We start from the raw sequence: 25,236 nt of genomic DNA, 5'->3' as shown, positions 1-25,236 counted from the left end.
CATTCAGGGTCAATGTGAATGGGGTCATAGATATGGTGCAAAGGTCCCCAGAGTGCAGGTCTTCCTCTACAGAGGTCAGGGCATGGCTTGTCTGGGTACAAACCCCACCCCCACCCCCCACTGTGCTGTTTTGACACCTGGGAAGAGGGAGCCTGGGTTGAAGAGCTGCTTCCATCATTCCATCAAATTGAGCTATAGGCAAATCTGTGGGGTCATTTTCTAGACTGGTGATTGATGTGGAAGGGCTCAGCCCACTGTAGGTGGTATCCCTGGGCAGGTGGGCATGGGTCGTATTTAAATGTAAGCTGAACAAGCCATGGAGAGCAAGCTAATAATAAACAGTGTTCTTCCGTGGTCCATCTTCCAGGTTCCTCCCTGGGCATCCCTTGATCATGGACTCTAACCTCCAAGTAGTAACTGCACCTCCCACTCCCCGGTTGCTTTTGGTCATGGTGTATGTTCCCAGTGGTCTTCTTTCTATGTCTTCAGCTTGCACAATTTCCCTTGTCCCTCACTGGTTCCATGAGGTAGGAAGGGACAGCACTGTATCTTTGGTCAATAGAAGGGGGTTAATGGAGGAGAAGAGGGCTGTTTAAGGCCACCTTGCCGATGGGCTCAGTGTTCCTGAGACAAAGGGATGTTTTCAGGAGGCTCCTGGACCTCTGGGTTGAAGGAAATCTTGTCCTCACCTCAAAGGTGAGGGATGGCTTTGGAGATCAGGTGGTAAGAATCCAGTTAACTGCTTGACCACTTAAGCGGCTTCTCTGCCCTGTCCATCCACTTTGGGCGGGGTGGGGGCTACATGCTTCAAGCAACTTGTAGCCAACTGATAATTTGTATGAGTGTTACCAAAAAGCAGGGGCTAGCCTGGACTTTGGCAGGGGGATGGTTGGGAAAACTCTCTCAGGATACACATATACATACATACATATGCATAATGATGGTCTTGTATAGTACAGGCCAGCCTTGAACTTGCTATGCATGCAGGATGATCTTGAGCTGCTGATCCTTCTATTTCCAAGTGCTGAGCTTAGAAGTGTGCTCCACCATGCCTGGTTTTACCTGGTGCTGGTAATAAACCCAGGGATTTGTGTATGTTGAGAAAGTGCTAAGTCCCCAACCCAGTGATTATATTTTAGAGATGCTATGCAGCCCAGGCTGGCCTTGAACTTGTGCGCTGTGTAGTCCAGGTTGTCCTTAGACTTGCCATCCCTTTCTGCCTCTGTCTTCTGAATGCTGTAATTACAGGTGTGTGTCATCACACTCAGTTCAGGAGATAAATTTTCTTTCTTTCTTTTTGTTTTTTAAATATTTATTTTACGTGTGTAAATATTTTGCCTGTGAGGATGTGACGAGGGACAGCTTTCTGTAACACGTGTATGCCATGTACTGGTGGAAGTTAGAAGAACTGGAGGTACAAATGATTGTGAGCCACCATGTGGTTGCTGGAGTTTGAGCTCAGGTCCTCTGCAAGAGCACCCAGTGCTCTTAACTACTGAACCATCTCTCCAGCCCCAAGGCGATAAAGTTTCAACCTATTCACAGAAGAAGTGACCTCCCAGATCACAAGAATGGAGGCTAAAAACAATCGAGGGTGGTTAAGACAAGGGGCCCGGATATGACCCTTAAGCCAGGCACACTGGGGAGATAGCATGCCAGGTGTCCCTCCTAGGATCATCACTGTGGACTTCTGGAGACACCCCTGTCAGAGATCACACTCAGCGCAGCGCTAGGATCATCACTGTGGACTTCTGGGGACACCCCAGTCAGAGATCACACTCAGCGCAGCGCTTGGGGACTTGGGACTTTGCCTCTGATAGACTGGAGTCTTTGTTGCATGTTACCTTATCTTCATGACCCAGCGTGGCTCCTCAGCCCCTGGGAAGGATGTCACTGTGAGGGATCAAGGAGGGAGCCACACCATCTGCCACCATGGTACCTGACTCTGTTCATGGACCTCAGATTGTCTACATCTCTTTGACTTCCTGGTCCTGTAGTTGATTTCACTCAGGGAAGCAGAAGGGTTTGACACAGTGATGCCAGGACCTAAGTTGTGAAAGAGCCTGGGAGGGAAGAAGGAAGAGTGGGAAAGAAGGTTTGGGGAGAGGAGAGGAGATGGAGAGGAGGGAGAGGAGGGAGAGGAGAGGAGGGAGGTGGAGAGGAGGGAGAGGAGGGAGGTGGAGAGGAGGGAGAGGAGGGAGAGGAGAGGAGGGAGGTGGAGATGGAGATGGCCAAGATGAAGAGAGATTTGGGAGGGTACATGTGAGAGTGGCAGGCCCTGTCTAAACCATCAGACATGAGATCTAGAAGGTTGCATTGGAGGGGCAGTGGTGGCTCACGCCTTTAATTCCAGCATTCAGGAGGGAGATGCAGGAGGATCTCTGTGAGTCTGAGGCCAGCCTGGTCTTCAACGAGAGTTCAAAGACAACCAGAGCTGTTACACAGGCAAACCCTGTCTTGAAAAACCAAAACAAAACAAAATACCCCACCCCCCAAAAAAAGAAAAGAAAGAAAGAAAAGAAAGTTAAGTTTGCACTGGTGGGATGGTGGGCCCTGGGCTGTTTGTTCTGTACCGTCCATTTGTGGTAAGAGGGCCTGGTTAGCCAGGCCAGCCAGATGGCAGTATGCTGCCAAGAAGTTGCTGGATAGGACCGGGGTCAGGATGGATCACACTGAGGACCAGGCCCTGGGGTGGTGGTGGGGGGTGGGAGGGTAGGGTGGGGTGAGGAGGTGGGGGTTGAACCAGAAGCTGGGACCAGGGCGCCCAGCTGTGCCTTTGTATGAGAAAGCTGAACTTGTATTTAAACTGGATGCCAAGCTGTGGGGAGGTGTTTGAGAGGCAGCATGCTTGCCTAGAATTCTGGGTTCAGTCCTCAGTACCACTACATTTAAAAAACAACTTGTTTTTATTTCATGTGAACTGGTGTTTTACTTGTATCTGTGTGAGGGCGCCAGGGCCTCTGGAACTAGAGCTACAGACAGTTGTGAGCTCCCATGTAGGTGTTGGGAATTGAACCCGGGTCTTCTGGAAGAGCATTCCAGTGCTCTTAACCACTTAGCCATCTCTCCAGTGCCAGTGCGGTTATACTTAAAGAAAAAAAAAAAATAAGGCTACCGAGACATGAAATGGTACCTTGAGGGTGCCATGGCTGGGACAAAGCTTGTGTGGATTCGGGACGGACATTTGGGAGTGGGCAGTGGTCATGGAGACTGGCAGGAAGGCTGGGTGGGGTTAGGATGATTTTCCTGCCAGTGTGAGTGAACACGGGATATCCCTGCACACCTGGGAGGCCAGAGGAAGAATTTTGGGATGAGTGAGGTGTCATGGCCCCTGCAGAGCTGAAGTTGTTCTGATGGTGTTGGAGGTCCTGGAAGATGTTGCAACAGCCCTGGGCAGAGGGGACAAGGCTGGGAATGGGCAGAGGGAGCAGAATTGAAAAGCAGGGGAGGGGTGGCCTGTGGAGAGAATTAGGAGGCAATAGTCACAGGATCTGGCAACTAGCAGCAGGGAGGGGGGGGATGCGGGAGGACTGGGAGGAGCTGAGAGTGACTCAGTTTTCCACCAGGGTGACCAAGAACATGGGCAGGCCCTACACTGGGGGCTCAGGAGGGGCATGTGAAGGCGAGATCTGAGGGGGGAAGCCGGAAGGGCAGGAGCTGAGAGACTCCCAGACTAAGAGCGGAGGGACCTTGAGGGCTGCACGGCAGGGAGAGCTGTTGGCTGTGCCATCTCCCAGGAGGCCTGGCTCTCTGGCTTGAAGACTTCTGTCTTTTTCTAGTCACCCAGAGCTGCATAGGCACATAGGGTGGGGGATTTTCTTGCAGTGGGTGAGGGAAGCTCTTGGACCCTTTGAGCACACAAACCCTCCGCCTCTCTGCCCCTCGAGGCAGGGAGTTGCCTGTGAGCAGCTTTTCCCAACCAGGCCCAAGGTCTGGCTAGGGCCCTTGATGGTCCAGCCAGTTGTGCCACACCCTCTGGCTGGCTGAGTGGAGAGAGGGAAGGGCTAATGTGGGCCAAGACCTTAGGCTGTGGAAGTCCTCTGCTGCTGGGGCTTATGGGCAGGGTAGATGGCTTCCAGCTGGGCCCCTTCCCTTCTCCTGGCTCTGATTCTAGCCTTTAGGGAGGTGGGACAGGGCTGGAGCCACCAGGACAACCCCTGCTTGCATGGTGGCCATGTCGCCATCTGCCTCTGGGCTTGCCTGCTATTGCAGGGAGGGAAGGGCCTGGCTGTGCCCCATGTACTGTCTGCTGCTTGTCAGGAAAATGGCAATCATTGTCCTAACAAGCCATCGCCCTTGGATGGCACTGCAGGTTTTATGGGCTTGTTGACTTTATGGGGTTCACTCTCATCCTTTGCCTGGAACTGAGGAACAATCCCAGATGGGGAGGGAGCAGTCTGCTCTTGTGGCAAGATCTGCCTCTGGTCTTTAGGGTTGTGATATCTCCTTTGAGTATCAGAGGGAGAAGGCTAAGCCTCCCCCACCAGACTGTCTCCTCCACCATCCTGTGACATTAGAACCCATGCATTGGCCCTTTCTACAGCATCACCAGACACCCTGCTTCCTAGTGAGGGATGCTGAGGCTGGAGTCCCCGCTACTCCTCTGGGATGACAGACCCGACTTTCGTCCCGCATAGTCAGTACTCTTCATAGCTGCCTGAACATCCCTCATTCCTCCCTCTGTCTACCTCAGGCCTAAGCTTTTCACTGTATTGAGTACTTCGAGGCCCAGAGAGGGCTGTTGATGCTCTCAAGGTCACACAGCCCAGGGAGCAGGTCTCCAGATTCCAGGCCCGGGGTTGTTCTGTCAGAGCTGGATGAAGAGAAGGGTACACACAGCTGCTTACAGGGTCCAAGGAGATCAGAGCCCTGGAGTCGTCATCTGCCTTCCAGGTCCACCGCAGTTTATAAATTCAGGTTTCCTAGGACAGGTAGGCAGAACCAAAAGGCCTGGATAGTCTTCTAACAGACTGGAAGGGTTCACTCACCTCCTTCCTGCCCACTAGGCTGTAAGGACTCTTTCTGTGCACAGGGGAGAAGGGCTTTTCTAAGGCTTTGGGGGAAGGGCTGGACCTGGGGGTGTAGGACGGGGAGTTTGGGAAATTTGGCTGGAATGTCAAATACTGTTTCTTTTAGTAGGGAGGTGGAGGGGGCTTGGGGTGCTCTGGGACTTCCTGCCTACCTCCCTCACAGAGTTCTCCAGTTAGACTGCAAGTTTCACCCCCTCCCCAGGCCATGGCTGGGGCCCCTCCCTGGGATGTCTGACAAATTGACCAGGAAATCTGACAGCCAGCATCAGAACTGGGAAAATGGGAGGGGAAAATGGAGGGGGTTGGAGTCCTCTGCCCTCACTGGACCCAGGTTGTAGCTGTCTGGAATAGCAGACCCGTGGCTGGCCTTGGCGGTGGGGGTGGGGAATTCAAGATCAGCTCAGTGAGTGCTGCTCACTATGACCACCAGGCGGCGCTGCTGGACTCAACCCTATTCTTAGGTTGCTTTACCTCTGCCCTGGACTTGTCTGTCTTTCCACAGCCTTTCACCTAGTCTGTCTGTCTGTCTGTGATTTCAAAATAATCTCAGGCTTCAGAAGGGTTGCCAATACCACACAAAGATCTTTCCTGAACTTTGGGAGAGTGAGTTACCGAGCCCCCCTCCCCTCCAATACCTTCCTGATCTTCCCACAAGGACTTGGATTTCATGGGGCACAGAGGTCATTATCAGAGGTTGGCAAACATGGGGGTTTGCCATGTACTGCTTAGATGCCATGGCGTTTCACCGGGTGTCCCTGAGATGTCCTTAAGGCCACCACAAACATCTCGTAAAGAAACAGCCAGTGCTTTTGGCTGCCGCGTCTGGACTCTCCTGTCTGGAAATCTCTTGACTTTCACAACCTTGTCACTTGTGAAGGCTCCAGACCATTTCATTTGTAGATGGTGCCTCAGCTTGGGTCAGCCTGATGTTTCCTCTTGATTAGATTCAGGTTGTGGCTTTTGGCAGGAATATCACAGAATGGCACTTTGTTCTCAGCCACCCCTCCCAGGTGTACGGCTTCCATTCGTCCTGCCCTGGGTGGCAGTAACTTACTTTGAACACTTGATTGGCATCTGTTGGGGAACTCTGCCTCCCACTCTATTTGTTTTTGAGACAGCTTCGGTCTGTCTCAGGCTGACCTTGAACTCCGGCTCCTGACTGTTGGGACTACAGGTGAGCCACCACACCCAGTTTCATCCTTTGTGATTTATATGTTTAATGTGGGGAGGTGATTTGAGTCTCTGTGTTCTATTGTAACCTGCCTTTTGATTTTTTTCCGTTTATTATTTTTCTCACAATGGACTCTTTGAAGCCGTTGCTGTCATCATGGGTCTGGATGCTCAACTCTTCCCTGGTGTGGCCTTTGGGAGCTCTGGGTCCTTGTCTGTCCCTCTTTGTTTCCTGAATCCCTCTTAGCTGTGAGCCTCTATTCATGCTTGCTCTCTGTGTACTTGTGGCTTGCGCTTTCTTCTTCTCTGCCCTTATCTTGGTCTGGCCTGTCTGCTTCTCTGTGGCTTGTCTCATTCTCGGTCTGCTACCTCCTCCTCCCCCTGTCCATTTCTTCCTGTCTCTTTGCCTGGCCCAGCTTCATGTTGCCTTCATGCCTCTGTGTTTTGGTGGTACCCAGAACTGCATCCTCAGGGTTGTCAGACCGGAGTCCTGGGTTTGCTAAGTGTATGGAGCCACTCTTCCCTCCCCCAAACCAAGTTGTCCCATCTGGCCTGGCTGTGGCTCAGAGCTGAGAGGCGCAGAGACATGGTGCATGAGGAGAGTTTAAAGAGCAGGGTCCTCTGCATACTGTAAGGCCCACGGCCTGCCCTCGGTGTGTGCCCAGAGTGTGTGACAGATATGTCTATGCCCTGGACAGTCCCTGCCGAGGAGGGTCCAGTGTGGACAGAGGGGGAGTGAGAGTGTGGCAGAGAGTACATCCACAGGGGAGATGTGGGATGAGCGGCAGAGTGGACAGTGACATGTGTTCTCTTGTGTGGCTACACAGGACAGACTGTCAGAGCTTTGTCAGGATGTGTTCATAGTGCTGACTGGAGGGGAAACTGATCTCTCTCTCTGTGTATGTGTGTGTGTGTGTGTGAGAGAGAGAGAGAGAGAGACAGAAAGAGAGATCTGCTGGCTTAGGTAGACCTGGCAAGTTGACCTCCAGCCTGTTCCTCTGCTCACATGAAAGGTGGTATAGTCTCAAATAGGAATTCCTTTCAGGGGTCATGGCACATGCTTGTGATCCCAGCACCTGGGATGTAGAGGCAGGAGGACCGTGTATTCCAGGGCTATATGGTTTACTGGCTCAGAAACAAAATAAAACAGGAAATTTAACATACTATATTTGCATAAGACTAGGAGTATAGCTTGTCAGCGGGGCATACACTTAGCATACTCAAGGCTCTGGGTTTGACCCCCAGAATATTTTCATAATGTAAAGATAGGAAATAAAAATAAAGGCAGAAGAGGCCCCCTGGACTAACAGGGAATGGCATGTTGGGATGTGGGCTAGAGAAGCTAGGGACCATCCACAGTAGAATGGATAAATTTACCGCACTCACACACTGGAATACTATTCAGCAATGAAGCAGAAGGAATGGCAGAATTACGTCAGAACAGGCAAATGCTGTATGAGGAGCCCTGCATTCTGCAATAATACTTACAATGCCATTTCTACAGAGTTTAGGATCCAGTGAAGTAATTTGTTGATAGAAGTCCCGGCAGTATGGGATGGTGCACGGTTGGTGTGTGGAAGGTCTTGCACAAGATAGGCAAGTGCTAGGCCACTCTGCTCCAGCTCTGCCCAATGAAGCCACACATTTATGCTTAGTCACTAAACTACATTCTAATTTGCATCCTAACACTAAAGTAATTGTGAAGAGAAAAAATGGATGGAAGCTGTGGAGGGTGATCCCTGGGTTCTAGCCTGCAGTCATGGCCCTGTCCACTGATCCTGCTAGTCTGGGAGTCTGGGAGAATGGCCCGTTCCCATACCATTCTTGGTCCTTAGGCCCCTCTTCCCTCCTGGGGCTTTTGCCTTGGTTCTTCTTCTGTCCTTCTTTGTCCCTGCCTCCTTCCCAGGACCCTAGTATTCACCTGACTGACCTCTCTTCCTGCAGCCAGAAGACCTGGAGGCCCCCAAGAGCCACCACTTCAAGGTGAAGGCCTTCAAGAAGGTGAAACCTTGTGGCATCTGCCGGCAGGCCATCACTCGGGAGGGCTGCGTTTGCAAAGGTTCGTGGCTGGTGGGACCCAAGGCTTGTTGTTATTGTTGGATGGCTCTGGCCGTCCTGGGGCAGTGGGGTCATGGCTGGGCACCTGTGCCTGTTTCTCGTCTGTTGGAGATATTGAACATCTAGATGATAAGCACATGGAGTGTGTGGATGATGCGTGGCAAGCAGCGATGGCATGAAAATGGTAGAGAGTGTGTGGCCTAACATGTGGGTGTAAGCAGGTGGCAAAGGAAGGTGTAGGGACAGGTTGTGGTGGTATGTAGATGGCATATGGTTGGGGTGGAGGAGTCTTGTAAAGGGTTTGTGGCAGGTGGGTAAAAGTCATGGAGACGCCTTGAAAATTGTGTGTTTTAAAGGTATGATGGTACTGGGCTGTGGTGGCATATGCCTTAAATCTCAGCGCTCAGGAGGCAGAAGCAGGTGGATCCCTGAGTTCCATGAGTTCGAGGCCAGTCTGGTCTACAGAGTGAGTTCCAGGACAGCCAGGGTGATTATACAGAGAAACTCTGTCTCGAAAAACAAACAAACAAACAAACAAACAAACAAACAAAAAACCGAGAGAGGTGTGATGTGTGAAAGGTGTATGGTTGGATTTGGAAAGTGTGTGGAAGGTACATAGCCGGTACATGGAAGGTACATGGCTGGCTGTGGAAAGTGTGTTGAAGGTATGTGGTTGTTAATGGAAAGTACATGGTTGACATGTAGGTGTGGTTTGGTATGCAGAAGGTGCATGGTATGTGGAATATGTGTGGTTGGCATGTGGCAGGTTTGTGGTTATAGTATGTGGAAGGCATGTGGTGGGCATGTGGAAGGTACATGGAAGGTTCATGTCTGCTGTGTGGAAGGCATGTGGCTAGTTGGTGCATGGGAAATGTATAGTTGGAATATGGAAAGGGCATGGTTGGTGCATGAAAGGCACACGAATGGCATGTTCCCAGCATCACAGTATTGCAAAGAAACCAAGCCAATGTCCTCCCCTTTGGGTGGTTTGGGTTGCCTTTAAGCAGCCCCAAATCACAGTGAATACTGGGCTTTTCCAGTCACTACTGTCATGCGTTTTGAAGGTCTTCTCTGTCCCAGAGAAGCCTGTCTGGTCCGGGATCCTAGATGGCAGTCAGCAGCGGTGACTGACACCGTTGTCTTCTCTTTTCAGCCCTACACCCTGTCTATCGCCAGGGCCCCACGTGCCTGAGTCTCTGAGCTCTTCACTATGGCTGCTACCCAATCAGCTGCCTCTCCAATCCAGTCTTCAGTAGCTTCCCTGAGTCTGAAGAGTGTGCATAGAGTTACACCAAAGCCTTTGGAGTCTCCACTGTTTTTGAGATATTAGCTACAGGCTCAACCCTTGTCATGTCCTACCCCATACCAAGGGATGAGCTCCTTCTCAGCCTGTGCTACCCGCTATGTGTCAACGCCCAGAGGGGCCAGGCAGGGGATACTAGAACCCAGAACAATCGCTAAGCCCAATTGCTAAGGCAAGTACTGGGAACCAAGCACCCTCATGCATGGTATCATCCAGTACTCATAGCATCTGCAAGATGCTGATCTTAAACCTGTTTTATTGATGAGGAAACAGGTTGGTGGTGATTATCTCTTGTTGGCTGGTAGGGTTAGAGCAGGGCTTTCGAGATCTGAACTCTGAAGGGGGTCAAGGGAAAGCGGTTAGATATGGAGGTAGGAGTGTGTGTGTGTGTGTGTGTGTGTGTGTGTGTGTGTGTGTGTGTGTCCAGGGAAGTCCTGAAAGGCTATAGGCCATTATGGCCCATATGGGATCTAGTCTCAATCTAGGCAACAAGAATTCATGCAATACCCAAAACAGCCACATGTCGTCGCCCTCCTCCCAAGAGATCTAGCAAGAACTCCACAGGGGAGCTATGGAGAGGGTTTATCTGGGGTAGGTTTTGCATTTTGATTATATAATAGCTCCCATCCTGTCCTATACCTCCAGGTCACATAAATGAGTTTCTGTCTCCCCTTGCTCTCCACTATCTCCCTCCTGGAGTCTTCCTCTCACCTGAGAGGCAGCAGAGGGAGCAGGGAGAGAGGGAATCTTGGGATTTGGAGTGTGACAGTGCACACATCTCTGGCTAGTTTCCTTTGGCTTTCAAATATCCGTTTCTAGCCTCCTTGATGAACCTCCGAGGGATCTGAAAGATGGGGCACCTGGCTCTCACGTGCATGGGTGTCTCTCAGTTTCACCCTGAATTGAGGCAGAGTAGACAACAGGACCAGAGGAAAGCCTGGAGGGCAGAGGAAAGCCTGGAATATCCCAGAACGAGGAGAGAGGATGGCTATAGTTTTGGCCACATGTGAACTTCAGCAGAAGGGCTAGGGTTGGGCCAGGGGTGGGAGAAGTAGGTGTGTTCCAAGTCTGCTGTGGAACAAAGAGATTGTGCAGGCATGAGGTAAACATGCCATCTTATTAACCCATCTACAATGCCCTCTGTCCATTTTATCTATCTGTCCATCCATTCTATTGTCTATCTATCTACTCAGTCTGTCCATCCCTCTACCCACCCACCCACCTACCCACCCATCCACCCACCCATCCACCCACCTACCCATCCACCCATCCACCTACCCACCCACCCACCCATCCGACTGTCCATCCACCCACCCATCCACCCACCCATCCATCATCCATCCATCCACCCACCCACCCATCCAACTATCCATCCATCCACCCACCCATCCACCCATCCAACTATCCATCCATCCACCCACCCATCCACCCATCCAACTATCCATCCACCCACCCACCCACCCATCCATCCACCCATCCACCCATCCACCCACCCACCCACCCACCCATCCGACTGTCCATCCACCCACCCATCCACCCACCCATACATCATCCATCCATCCACCCACCCACCCATCCATCCACCCATCCATCCATCCACCCATCCATCCATCCACCCATCCATCCATCCACCCATCCATCCATCCACCCACCCATCCACCCACCTACACATCCAAAGCCACAAGATATAGCTATACAACTTGTTTCCTAGCAGATAGGCCATGATTGCTTATATGGCTTATATGTCCTTATATGGCTTCTGGTACTTGACTTGACTGGGTCTTTGAGGGAATGAATAAAAGACAGACACATACACACAGAGAGACAGAAGTAGCTGGGATTGGGTGGACTAGGCTCTGTGATGCAGAAACTGCAATAGTCCGGAAGCTCTATGTGTTTACTATACGGCTGAAGAGTGAGTGGGGTTATTGTATACAGCTGAACAAGGAGGCAGGTTTAGCTAATTTCTGTAGGAATGGGCTCTGTAGTGGAGCAGTCTTCAGGCTGTAAACACTGGGTTGGGGGAGAAAGCTACAGTGGACATTTTCTGCACACGCTGTTAATATTCTCAGTAAGACCAGAGGAAGCTTTTGCTATCCCCCTGAACCTCACGGTGGGGGTTGTGTGTGTGTATGGGCGGAGCTTTGCCAATTTCCTATGGGTCTGAGGCTTTGGGCTCCTTGACACAAGTGTACCCACATCAACAGCAACATTCACTCAGGGCTTGCTGTTCTTCCCACACATGGCGAACTTTTATTCTTCCTTCTGTCAGCGTGTAACCTAAGTTGGCTCTGTTTTCTTGTTTGTCTTAATCTTTGAGTCTTGGCTTCAATACGGTGTGAGTCTGGACCAGTGGCTGGAGGTGGTGTGTGGTTGGGGTATGGACTGTCAGAGTCTGGAACCCAGTTTTCACAGGGCCCTTCTGCCACAAGGAAACGGTGGTCTGGAGGGATGGGAAGTCACTTGCTTCCTTAATGCCTAGCCTTCAGCTCTGCCCCCCCCCTTCATCTTACACTTTGCACTCACGCATCTGAAGGATGTAGGAGGGAGTCACAGACCCTTCAGTGGGGTCCCAGTCCCGGAAAACACAAAAGATGGACAAGGGGATGAGGAAGAGAGGTAGTGATGTCCCATGTGACCTTGAACAACAAGTCACCCTGTCATCTGTGGGCCAGGAGACCAGACCAGGGATGCTCAATGCAAGCTGAAGGGGTGGTGAGCAGTTTCTCTTGGGGGAAGATTGGGAAGGTCAGCTAGCCCACCCAATGTAGGTGCTGCTTTACCCTCCATGAGTCCTTCTGATGCTCATAAGCTGAGCCATCTTCAGGGTTTGTCAGGCAGGTCCTGGCAATAAGAGCTACCCAATATCCTGGGAAGACACACACAGTCATGTGTTCATGGAACCCACGGATAGAGCTGGCACTGAAGTGTGGCAGAGGCTGCCCGGAATAGCAAACACATCCTGGTTAGTCTTCAGCAGGGAAGGAGAATACATGCTGGGTCTTGAGGAGTGTGTAGGAGTTCCTCGGTCTAAATAGTGGGTTTCTCACAGGTCCTTGGCAGAAATTTTCTAGGGGTGTCTCATGAGTCTGTGGGGCCTCAGCAGTAGTACAGATAGACTCAGAACTTTGCTCAAGAGCTCAAGCCACTAGGCTATTTTACCAGCTTGGGAGCCCAAGGGCTGCCATTTAGGCTTGGTCTGGCATCAAGACTTAGGCCGCTTCCTGTCTTTTATCTTCTGGTGAGCCCAGAAGTAGGGAGCAGCCACATGTGGCCTCCTCAAAGTAGCACATACCCATGGAGGCAGTGGCCTTTAGTGAGACATGCTAAAACTATTTTCCCCTTTCACAACTGGACATATAGCAAACCTTCTCCATCACATTACAACTGGGATTAAAGAGATGACACCAGGCAGATGGTTGAGGCAGAGGCCCTGTGTGGCCACGCTGTCAGTCTCATCATTATCTCTCTGACTCCTAGAGAAGCAGGGACAACATGATGTGTGTAGCTAGAGGTGGAAGGAAGGATGGACCTTTTGGTGGAGGGATGGATGGAAGGAAGGATGGATGGATCTATGAATGATAAAAGAATGGATGAAAGAAAGGATGGATCTATGGATAATGGATGAATGGAAGGATGGATTATAGGTATATATTGAATATATGAATAGATGGGTGGATGAATGGATAAAAGGAAGGACATATAGACAGGTAAATAGGTAGGCAGGTATATAGATGAATAGACAGACATTGATTTATAGGAGCTGGTTCATGTGATGGTGGGGATGTGGCAAGTTTTAGTTTGCCGAGGGCCATTAGGCTGGAGATTCAGCTGCAGGTCAAGTTCAGGCACAGGGTGCTGGCAGAGTTCCTCTTGCTGGGGGAGATCAGTAGTTTCCTCTTCAGTGTTCAGCTGATTGGACGAGGCTCACCCACATCCCAGCGGGTAATGCCCGCTACTAATTTACATGTCAATCTCATTTTTAAAAATGCCTTTACAGAAACACTTAGAATAATGCTTGACTAAACTTCTGTGTACTGTGGCCTCTGCCTACCTCCAGGCCCCAGCCATGGGCAGGGCCCACTGATAGCTCAGTGAGCAGATGTGTGACCTGGTGCCTGGGGAAGAGCCAAGGCTTGGGGTGATTATGGCCAGGTCAGGTGCACACTGAGGCTGTGTGTGCATTTTCCAACCCAAGTCCTGGAGGAAAAGGCCATTTAGATCCCAACAATGTGGTTTCCTGTGTTCCCAAGGCAGGAAGTCACCTCAGCCCAGAGCCATACAACCCTGCTGAGGCAGAGCAGGCCACTGAAGGGGTTGGGGTATAGCTCCCCACACTGAAGTGATCAAAAGCCCTCACCACAGGGGACTCTGCTCCTTCAGAGCCTTGCTGGCCTGGCTAGATAGGGCAGGGCTTCCTGGAGCTTCAGGTCAATGGGTAATCTCCAGTGCCTCACCTCAGGGAGCTGGCACAGGAAGGCATTGTGGGAAGTTCTGTGGCTTTAGTGCCCTCCAAGGACCTGGAAGGTCACAGCTGCCCAGGTGTCTGCCTTTCTCAGGAACCTGAGGGACATCTGGAGACTGGAGGCAGGGCAGGTTTTCTCTGACCTGTCTCTACATCCAGTTCCCAAAAGGAGAATGGAGAATTGTATCCCAGGAGGCTGTGTTCCTGCCAATCCCCAGGCCACCTTTCTAGGACTGGAACGGGAGTTCCCTTTCCTTGAAGGGAGAGGGCTGGCAGGAACTGATGTGAGGTGTCTGTCTGTCTGTGCTGTGAAACAGAATTACTTTGTCATTTACAAGCAGTAGACACTCATTCCCACGGTTGTGGGCCACAGGTCCAAGATAAAGGCACCTGTGGAATTGATGTCCAGAGAAGGATTGACTGCTTGCACTAGGGATGGACCAGCGTGGGTGATACAGACTCTCAAAGCTGGAACAGGGCCAGGGGCCATCTGATTTGGTACCTTAAGCCCAGGAGTAAGGCAGACAGATGAGAGGTTTATCCTGGAGAGTACTAGAGACATCTGCTGTGCCTGGGGTACATTCCAAGGAAAAACAGTGGTCTTTGTAAACATTGAGCCATCCCATTATGAGGGTGCAGACTCGTGGATCTTTCCAGATGCTCGAAAGAGCAAGAATCTGAGACAAGAGAGGATAGTGATTTGCTCAATGGCCACACAACAAAATGACAGTGGTTATGACAGGAATCCAGGTATCTCTTATAATAACTAGGGCCAAGATGATGAAGATGCTGTGGACCACAGTCAGTTTGAACACAGAAGTATCCTACTTATCTACTGCATTGCTTTCCAAGGTTTCAGTTTCCTGAGGCCAACTGTGGTCCAAAAAACAAGAAAGTTCCAGAAACAATTCCTTTAGTTTGAGATGTTTTTTGTAACTGTGTATTGCTATGTTGTTATGTTCTTAATTCCCATGCCTAAATTGTTAATTAAATGGTATCACAAATATTTACAAATAGGAAAAGGCACCATGCACCTTGGGGTCAGTACCACCTATGGCTTTAAGCACTGACTGGGGATCTGGAAGTGTACCCTTGGAGATTGGGGGGGGGTGCTCATAGTGACAATCCTTTAATCCTACCTTGTGACACAGACAATATCATTAGCTCCATTTTACAGATGAGAGGATGGAAGCTAGGTAAACTTCCCTAGGTCACACAGCTACATCTGCATCTGGGTGGAGAGTCGGCTCCCTGCAGCTTAGGCTCTGATATGGAGAGAGCGAGGGTGCAGCATGCACATGTGCTCGTGTGTGTGTGTGTGTGTGTGTGTGTGTGTGTGTGTGTGTGTGTGTGTGAGAGAGAGAGAGAGAGAGAGAGAGAGAGAGATCAGCTTAATTGCTGGGCACTGACCAGCTCCCAGGGTCCTTATCTTCCCCCCAAGTAGGGTTCACCCTGCCCACTGTACCTGCTCTGTGCTCTGCCCCCAAATGCCAGCCCTGTCCCAGGGTCTTTAGCTGGGGACAGTCCTAGTTGGAAGTTTGTACACAAAAGCTTAGATTGAACAGAATCCCCCTTCTGCTGCAGGGAAGCAGGTGTGTGTGTGTGTGTGTGTGTGTGTGTGTGTGCGCGTGTGTATAGTGACTCTGTAAAGGAAAGGGGAACTATCTGTGAATGAAGGGTTATCCAGGGAGGGACATTCTGAACTGGACCTTGAAGGAGATGTGTGAGTTTGCCATTCCAGACCTGTTCCTTGCAGACTCAGAGTTCCATTTAGGGAAGTTGGTGTGGCAGGAACAGACCCTTTAGGGGTAGAAGCTAGACCAGGCTTCAGAGGAGGAATTGGTTCTAAGTAGGAATGTGGTGTAATCTGTCAGCACCTGGGCCATTGCATTGACAGGCACAGGCTGGAGGTGCGAGCCAGCCTATGGAAAGGTAATTGGTGTGAACTGGTGCATGGTGAAGGCTTGGTACATGGTGGGTGCTGGGGAAGAAGGCTGGGGGTCCTTCGGCCTCTTTGGAATTATTTTCTGGATGATCAAATGCCCAGCAGGGTGAGAAAAGGGAGTGGGTTAGAGAAGAATGGAAAGGGGTGGGAACCACAGGGCTCAAGGAGGGCCTACCATTGCCAGCCCACCGTCACCCGGCACTGGCCTGGCTTGCACATTCTGAGGCACCCAGTGCTTTGATTTCTATTGCTGTTTATCTACTGCTGTGTGTATGCTCCCAAACCCAACAGTTTAAAAGAGGGTCTCACAGATTGTGTGTCAGGAATGATAGGTTGGGATACTTCTGGCTTTGGGGCCCCTGGAGGCTGTCAGGATGGCAGCTGGGCCTGGTGGGGGCTGTGGTGAGGAGCTGGCTGCTAGAGTGTTCTCAAGACAGGGTAACTGGTTTTTCCAGCTACCCAAGGGGCAAGGCTGAAGTCACAATGCCTTTCCTAGCTTAGCCCGGAAGTGATACACACTATCAGTTCTACACTATCCTGTCCTGACGTAATACTTGAGACACCAACTTGAGGCAGCAAAGCTAATTATGTCTCCGTGCCAGTCAATAGTTGCTTTGGCCTGTGGTGGCCCAGTACATCATGGAAGAAGTTTGCGCATAGGCCTGCTCACCTCACTGATGTTGAGAAGCAAAGAGAGAACCAGGAAGGGGCAGGGCCCCTGTATCCCACTCAAGGACCTAATTCCCACCTTTGTCCTGGTTCTTTGAACTTTTGCTCCTGCGTCAGAACACACACACCACAGGCATCAGGAAGAAACACTCACTTTGCTCATGGTTTCAAAGGTGTTATTCCATTGTGTTGTGGAGCTTTGTTGGTAGAGCAGCTTCGCTCATGTTAGCCTGGAAGTGGTGGTGGTCGTGGTGGTGGGGGAAAGCCCACCTATGACGTCTGCTTCTTCTCTTTTCTCCCTTGTGTTCCATCTGCTCCCCATGGGATGGGGTGCCCACATTCTCCCCTTCCTCTCTGGTAGACAGGCCAGGGGCATGCTTGACTGGCCTCTCAGGTACTTCCCAATCAAATCAAGCTATCAGGGAGAGTAACCAGCTCAGGGCACAGCTGTTGCAGTTTCAGCTTTTCCCCACGAGCCTTTAAAATACAAGCTTGATGAACAGCCAGGACTGATGGGGTAGGAGTCAAGATTACCCCAACCAGGGCTGGAGGGATGGCACCGAGGTTAAGAGCACTTGCTGCTCTTCCAGAGGACCTATGTTCAATTCTCAGCACCCACAGGGCAGCTAACAATGATTTCTTTTTTTTCTTTTTCCTTTTTTTTTTTTTAAATTTAAATTTGAAACAAGGTTGTTTTACATGTCAATCCCAGTTCCCTCACCCTCCCATCCTCCCTTATCACCCCCACCAAACCCCAGTCCATCCCCTTTCTGCTCCCCAGGGAGGGTGAGGCCCTGCATGGGGAGTCTTCAAGGTCTGTCATATCATTTGGGGCAGGGTCTAGGCTCTCTCCCATGTGTTTGGGCTGAGAGAGTATCCCTCTATGTGGAATGGGCTCCCAAAGTCCATTCGTATAGTAGAGGCCCCATAGACTCGCCAGTCCTCCTAACTAACACCCACATTCAAGGAGTTTGGGTCAGTCCTATGTTGGTTTCCCAGCTATCAAACTGGGGTGCATGATCTTCCCTTGTTCAGGTCAGCTGATTCTATGGGTTTTTCCAGACTGGTCTTGACCCCTTTGCTCATCATTCCTCCCTCTCTGCAGCTGGATTCCAGGAGTTCGGCTCAGTGTTTAGCTGTGGGTGTCTGCTTCTACTTCCATCAGCTACTAGATGAAGGCTCTAGGATGGCATATAAGGTAGTCATCAATTTCATTACCAGGGAATGGCATTAAAGGTAGCCTCTCCACTATTGCTTAGATTGTTAGACAAACACAGTATGTACTCACTCACTTATGGTTTTTAGACATAGAGCAAAGGATTACCAGCCTACAGTTCACACCACCTGATAAGCTAGGAAACAAGGAGGACCCTAAGAGAGACATACATGGTCCCCTGAGAAGGGGAAAGGGACAAGATCTCCTGAGCAAATTGGGAGCATGGAGGGAGGGGAGAGGGAGTTAGGAGAAAGAGAAGGGGAGATGAGGAGGGGAGAGGAGAACATGAGAGTCCAGGAAGATTGAATCAGGAGAAGAAAAGAGGAGAGCAAGAAAAAAGATACCATAATAGAGGGAGCCATTATAGGCTTAAGGAGAAATCTGGTACTAAGGAAATGCCCAGAGATCTACAAGGATGACCCCAACTAACAATCTAAGCTCACAATGATTTCTAAGTCTACTTCCAGGGGATCTGACTCCCTCTCCTGCCTCTTCTGGCACCAGGGACACATGATTGTTCAGAAATACATTCAGATAAGACACTGATATACTAAAATAAACAATAATAAAAAGATTACCCATGTCTGCTCAGGAGGATACTTGCTGAGTGTCTGTCCACTGAGAGACTCCTATGGTCCTACAGCAGGACACTGCTAAGGACGCCTAGCAAAGTCAGTGCTGGGATTGTCCCAGGCTGTCGCCATCCTGAGAACTGCCTGCTTCTGGATTACACATCCATGCCTGGTTCTGGATCACAGGCCGGTCTTCCTGGGTCTTGTCTGACACTGTGTGGTCCAGAGTCTGAAGTAGATACTGTCTAGCTGCAGAGGATGCAGGCTGAGTGGAAGGGGCAAGCTCCCCGTGCTCAAGAGTTTAGTGCAGGCAGATAGCTCAGCGGAAGCTACCTAGGGCAACCTCAGATGGTGAACTGGTCAGACAAGGAGACAACAGGGCCACTGGGAGGACTAATGGAGGCCCACTGTAATGTGGGCAGTCAGGAATGGCCTTCATGAGGAGACGGCCTCGAGTGGATCCTACCAGCTAAGGGGGATCTACTCGCCAAGGACTGAGGATGAGGGAGAGAGTTCCAGGCTGCCAGAACAGAGATTGCAAAGGCCCCCAGGGAGGAGAGAGCTTGTTGCATCCCGAGAATGTCAGAAATGTGGAAGGGACTGGAGGACGGCAGAGTCCTGGTCCCCCCACTATGCCTCTAGGGTCTAGACTGGGGGTTGAGAGGCCCAGTGGATTCAAGAGTAGAGTTGTGGCAGGGGCTTTCAGTGAGGGGAAGGCTGAGTGTGGGAGATGGTTAAATTAAATGATAGGGGGCCACATGGAGTCATGGGGAGATTTTCCTCTAGGTCCAACTCAGTGGGCCCTTATTAAGCCTTGCAGTGTACCAGGTACAGAGTTGGGGGGTATCCATTCATAGTCTCTGGCCAGCAGTGGGGGCCTCCCAGGCTTAGGCCAATTGAATTGAGTTTTTTTTTTTTTTTTTTTTTTTTCCAGTCCTAAGGTCCCTGTCCCAAGGAAGGTATGGGGGTGAGGTGGGGAGGGCGCTGGTGTGAGGGAAACACCTTCTGGAAGGAAAAGAGCTGCCACTTAGGGTGGGGACACAGGCTCAGAGAATCAGGAAAAGGCAAAAGTTAGTGGATGGCGATGACATGGCCAAGGGTGATGGCCCTGAGCTGCCCTGTGGGCTGTCAGGGTCAGCACATCTTTGATCAGCTCAAGTGAGTCACAGACCTGAGCTGGGCCAGGACAGGGTGCCAGTGGTCAAGGTGACATTCCAGGCCACCTTGTTGGCCTGGCAAGGTGTGGGGAGCTGCAAAGCCTCTATGACTGCAGAGGAGGGCCTCTGAACCCCAGTCTCCAGCCCCGATACTGCTAATAGCTGGTGGCTGAAGCTGGTAGGGGTGAGTAGGGTAGACAGAATGGGGGGGGCAGCTGAGAATTGATTTAGGGCGCCCCCTTACCCAATCTCTAACCAGTGGTTAGACTCTCCTGTCCCAGCAAGCCTGGTGACCAGGAGACCAAAATCACTTCAAAACCTAAGTCAGAGGCCCTCAGGCACCCCTGAGAAGGGCTCCTGGAACTTTCTAGAAGTGCCAAGTGCCCTGGGGGTGGGGAGGCAGAACAGGGGACATTCCTGGCTTAGGGAACCTGATAGGAAATTTGATTCCAGCTTCTGGTGGTGGGAGGGAGAGCAAGTTCTCCAAGTGTGTGTGTGTGTGTGTGTGTGTGTGTGTGTGTGTGTGTGTGTGTGCAGATGTCCTGTGCTACAGACCCCAGGGTCTCTGTAGCATGAAACATGAGTGTGTGTGAGGTTCCCGGTATGGTGTGTGTGTGGGGGTGTGTGGGGGTGTGTGGGGCGAGTCCCAGTGCTGTGTGTGCCCGCGGGTGTGCCTGGGCCTCTAGCCTAGGGGAGTGCACGTGTGACAGGCCTGCCTGCTGTTGGGTGTGAGGGGAGAGGCCCCCTCGCTCCTCTGTGCCGCTGGCACTGGGCCTGGGTCCCCACCATCTCGGCCTGGCGGGACTCCAGCGGACGCCCTCGGGGTACGCACCCGGGCTCCCCATTCTTCCTCCCTACAGTCCCTCCTCCCCTCTTCTTGTCCCCCCTCCCCCTGCCGGGCGTGGAGGGCCGGGGTGGGAGGAGATTGCGACTGAGTTTCCATTTCATACCTCGCGGCTAAAACTTTCTTTCTGTCTCGCTCCCGCAGTCTGCAGCTTCTCCTGTCATCGGAAATGCCAGGCCAAGGTAAGGGGCAGCTGGAGCGGGTAGGGACGGGCTGGGGCAGGGCGGGGCGGCTGCTCTTTGTTTATGCAAAGCGCGGGGCAGAGGTCAAGGTGAAGACCAAGGCCAGGGAGGTGGTAGGGGTCCTGGCCCTGCGCGGCCAGCCTGGGGTAGCCTCGTCTGCTGCACGACACAGAGTGGGGGCGGGGCCGTGGAGTTGTCTGATAAGGTGCTACTCATTCTTCATGGGCCAGCTCCTCCCCACCCCTGTCCCATTTGCGCGCTTAGTTTCTCCAATGTTACCAGGCGGGTCTTGCAGGAGAGGGAAACTGAGGCAAGAAGACAAGAACGAGTACTGCTGGGCCCCGATTGTTCAGATGGCCTTTCATGTCTGGGCAGAGGGTAGTGGATCAGCTTTTGGAGTAATGGGATGTGGGGTGTGGGGGTCCGGGTGGTGGTGGTGATGCTGTCATTGAGTCTAAAGGGAAACTGCTGGCAGGTGGCTCAGCTTCCATCGTGGGTTGGAGACCTACTAGGAATTCTCTCCCTGCTCTTCCCCAGTGTCTGTTCAGGCTTCTGGCAGCCCCCCCCCCCCAATTGCGGATTTCACCTGCCCTTGCTGTATAAACCTGCTGCTCTGGCAGGAGCCCAGGTGAGAACTTAGCCAGAGGGCAGGCAGTTAGGTGCAGGGTCCTGTTTTTAACCCTCAAACTTTATTTTTTATTAGCTGTGTGGTGTTTGGCATATCATGGCTCTAACAGACCCTGATTCATCCCAAGGGTATGGGATAAGAAGCCCACCTCTCAAAATGTTGTGAATATGGAATGGATTAAGGCTATGAATAATCAGTTAAGTACTTACAAAACAAACAAACAAACAAGCAAACAAAACAGCCAGTACTGAGGAGCAGGGCCTGGTCAGGAGGAGGAGGGGCTATTGATGGAACCTCAGGTCTGGAAGTGGTCTGCTCCCTCCTGTGAGATCCTGAATATGCAACAAGAACACTCTGGAAGATGCCCCCCCCCCTATAAACTCTGGGTTGCAAATGGCCTGTGGTTTGCAGTAGGATTAAGGCTCTTCGGCTTCTCTGGCGGGTCAGCTTTATCTTTGGGGGTGGTGATGGTGTATGCTCTGTGACTTCCTCTGTTGTCCTCTTCATTCAGTTCATCAGGAGCACAGTTCTCCATCTTTAACCCCAGAAACTACCAGATTGCTTGCTCCTCTCCTTACCTGCTCACACCCCTTTCCCATACCAGCGTTTCTCAGTAACAGGGAACATCTGTGCTCTATGGGCCTAAGCCTCAGAAAGTATGTCCAGGACACACACCATCAGACTTTAATCTTGTAATCCCACAGGCCAGAAGATCGTGTTGCTTGACAGGTGGAGAAATCAAGGCACCAAAACGTGTAGGTGTAGTTCTCTGTCATAGCCTTTTGGGCCCCCTTGATTATCCTGCCCTGTCCATTGGCCCATGGTTCTCCCTCCCTGACCTAGACTTCCTTTGCTTTCCATCTCCTCCCAGCAGCAGGAGACGTTTAAAGAAGATTAGGTGATGATTTTACTGTCAGCAAAAAGTTAGTAAAATAGATGACTCAGAGAGAGGTGACAGACAGTGGTCCTCTGTTTCAGGATGCCAAAGATGACTTTTAGGGGTCTCAGCCTGCCTGACAGCTGGGGGTGCAGGTACCCCAGGCTATTATAGTCCTACACTGCTCAGCCAAGGAGGCCAACTAGAAGGGGAGGGGTCAGGCAGGGCACCTCCATACAGATGGAGCTTTTCATAGGATTTTCCTCTATAGGAAGTGGGACCTCCTGGTGGTGTGTACTCCACCCAGCTGGCAAGACTCTACCCAAACCACAGCTCTTACTGCAGCCCTGCCTCCTCCTCTGGCTGGGAAGCTGAGTTCTGTGCTGTGGGCTTGTGGCTAGATCAGCTTGGTGGTCATCCCCTCCATCCTCCACTTGTAGAGGAGTCACCAAGCAGCTGGTCAACCCTCTTCAGGGACAGGACACTGCTCTAAGGTAGCTGATAGGACAGTTAGGCAGGACTAGCCCAGCCTGAGAGCTTGGAGGAGGAGTTATGTGAAGTGAGACCCAGAGGCTGCCCCTAGGGAGAAGGACAAGGACAAATGCAAAGGCCCTGAGGTGAGGTGAGCTTGAAGGAAGGTCAAGTTCAGGCTGGAGAGTTTAGAGCACTAGAAACAGGACAGGGCTGACACTGTGAGAGACTGTGTTACCCCAAGCAAGGTCAGGGCCAGAAGTTGCTAGTGGCATCCACCCAAGACTATCCAGTGGCTTGGACTGGTGGTGGGGCATTCCGAATCATGGAACAGTAGTGAGGAAGGGGCCGATGGGCATGTGTTTCAAGGTCTAGAGCCTTGCTGGTGGGTGGGATGTTGGGTGTGAGAGAGAATGACTGACTCATAGGTCTTTGGCCAGAGCGACTGGGGACATATGGCTTCATTTACAGAGTAGAAAGGAAGTGTGGGAGAAGGTTCCTTGAAAGCACTGTGGGGATTTTCCTTTGTTTTGTGTCTTTTTCCAGTTTTCTGCCTTCCCTCCATTGGGGAGTTTTCTTGTTGGTTCTGAACTCTGCTTTCCAAAGTTGCTGTAGCATGAACCCATGTTGGGATTGGGGGGGGGGTATGGATACACAGCAATATAATGTAACAAAATTCCCTAAATTTAGAAGATCAAAGCCACAATAACCATTTGTGTTGCTCACTGTCTCTGAGGGTCTGGAGTTGGAGAAGGAATTGCCTGACCAGTTCTAGCCAGGCAAAGCGTGGCAGCCAACACTATCTCCACCAATACTACCCACCTGTATTAGGGAGTGAACTCAGGACCTCAACCATGCCAAGCAAGCACCTGACCACTGAGCTACATCCCTAGCCTCTTGTTGATTTTCTTTGAGATAGGGTCTCACTAAGGCACAGACCTCAAACTGCTGTAGCCCAGGCTGGCCTGAAACTTACCATCCTCCTGTCTTAGCCTATAAAGCAGCTAAGATGACAGACCTGTACCCCCGGGCTTAGTCTCGATCTCCTGAAGGCCTGATGGGGTTTTAGGGTCCTCTGTCAGGGTTTCTCTTTTGGTGCAGCCAGTGGGACTGGCTGTTGGCAAAGGCCGGTCTTCAGCTTTGTGATCTCCTGCTGAGGGCACTTGAGAGTTCTCATGTGATACTGGGTTCCTCGGAATGATTTCAAGAGCGTGGAGACAGAAACACTGTGTTTTCCATCCCAGCCCGCGACGTGGAGGAACTGTGTGGGCTTGTGTGCCAGGGGGAGCACCCATGGAGTCTTCACAGTGGAGTCATGCTAAGACCATGCTAGTTACTTCTGTTGCTATGGTGAAATACCGACAGAAGCTACTTAAGGGAGGGAAGGTTTATTGTGTCTCATGGTTTCTGAGAGAATTCACTTTTAACCATGGTGGTGAGGGCAGGTTAGGGTTAGGGTAAGGGTTAGGGTTAGGGTAAGGGTTAGGGTTAGAGTTAGGGGTAGGATTAGAGTTAGGGTTAAAGGTAGGTTTAGGGTTAGAGTTAGGGGTAGGGTTTGGGTAAGGGTTAGGGTTTGGGTGCTTGAGGTAGTGACTTGGCATGATGGGGAGAAGCAGAGCCTGCAGGTAGGAATTGCCCACTGCAGTGATCTGCTCCCAAAAGCTCCTCAGCCTTCAGAACCCCTCTATAAGCTGGGCATCCAGCATAGATAACGAGCCCAAGAGGGATACTAAGATTCAAACTATACCAGAAGCTGGCCGCAGCTCCAGGGAAAGGGTCAGGCTAAGCGATTCAGGGAGGCTGCCAGGGTGGTAGAGTGCATCTCTCATGATGCAGTATTATGTTTCCTCATCTGTGTTTGCACAGGATTCCCCAACATGCAAGACATTCCCATTCAGTCTCAGGCTGGGAGACAGGTGGGGCTCCTATTAGCCTTATTTTACATAGTCACTATTGACACCTAGCAAGGGTGGCCAGCAGGGCTCCCACATCTCTGTGCAGTGGCTTTGTACTGGGGTTTACCTGGGGAGAGGGGACTAAAGGCAAGTGAGAGAAACAAGGGTGTGGGAGAGAAGGGACTGGAATCTCAGTATGGTCCCAGCAAACCCCTTCTCCAGTTCTTGTAGAGGCTGAAATTCTCCCATAGTCCCCCATCCTTGTACCTCTTGGGGTGTCCTTACCTGCACCCTATTCTTCTCTGCTGCCAAGGGTTTTAAATGAATGATCAGCATTTGCTTCCCACTCTTTTTAAACATTTATTTTCACTTCATGTCTATGATGTTTTTGCCTGCACATGTGTCTGTGCACTGCTTGCCTGCCTGGTGCCTGAGGAGGCCAGGAGAGGGAGTTAGAGCCAGAGCCGGTTGTGAGCTGCCATGGGACTTGAACCGGGGTCCTGCAGAAAGCAGCCAGTATTTTTAACCATCGAGCCATCTTTCCAGCCCTGTACCTCCCTCTTTCTGAGATTTCCTCTCTGCTCTTCTCTTTGCCCCTTGCTTTCTCATGTTACGCCACGTATTTTATGTGCTATTTTAAGATAGTTTTAGAATGGCTTTTCAGTTACAGAGCTGCAGAGGTACCGTAGGGAGTGACAGAAGAGTGGGCCCAGATTCCCGGATTCCCGATTCCCAGATGGGCTTGTGGGCAGAA

The 25,236-nt window shown here is 51.3% G+C and overlaps 1 protein-coding gene across 1 annotated transcript in view; it reads left to right on the top strand.

Annotated features, from left to right (window-relative positions):
* The first annotated feature begins 8,144 nt into the window (after positions 1-8,144).
* Tns1 (tensin 1) overlaps positions 8,145-25,236 on the top strand; it is a 170,060-nt gene continuing 152,968 nt past the window's right edge. Inside the window, exons 1-2 of the mRNA XM_051190448.1 lie at positions 8,145-8,259; positions 20,574-20,611. The gene's annotated coding sequence lies outside the window, so the exon portion shown is untranslated. The remainder of the gene's footprint in view (positions 8,260-20,573; positions 20,612-25,236) is intronic.

The sequence above is a fragment of the Phodopus roborovskii genome, unplaced genomic scaffold (assembly GCF_943737965.1).
Source record: "Phodopus roborovskii unplaced genomic scaffold, PHOROB, whole genome shotgun sequence".
Taxonomy (NCBI): Eukaryota; Metazoa; Chordata; class Mammalia; order Rodentia; family Cricetidae; genus Phodopus; species Phodopus roborovskii.
This window is presented reverse-complemented; position numbering and strand designations above follow the sequence as displayed.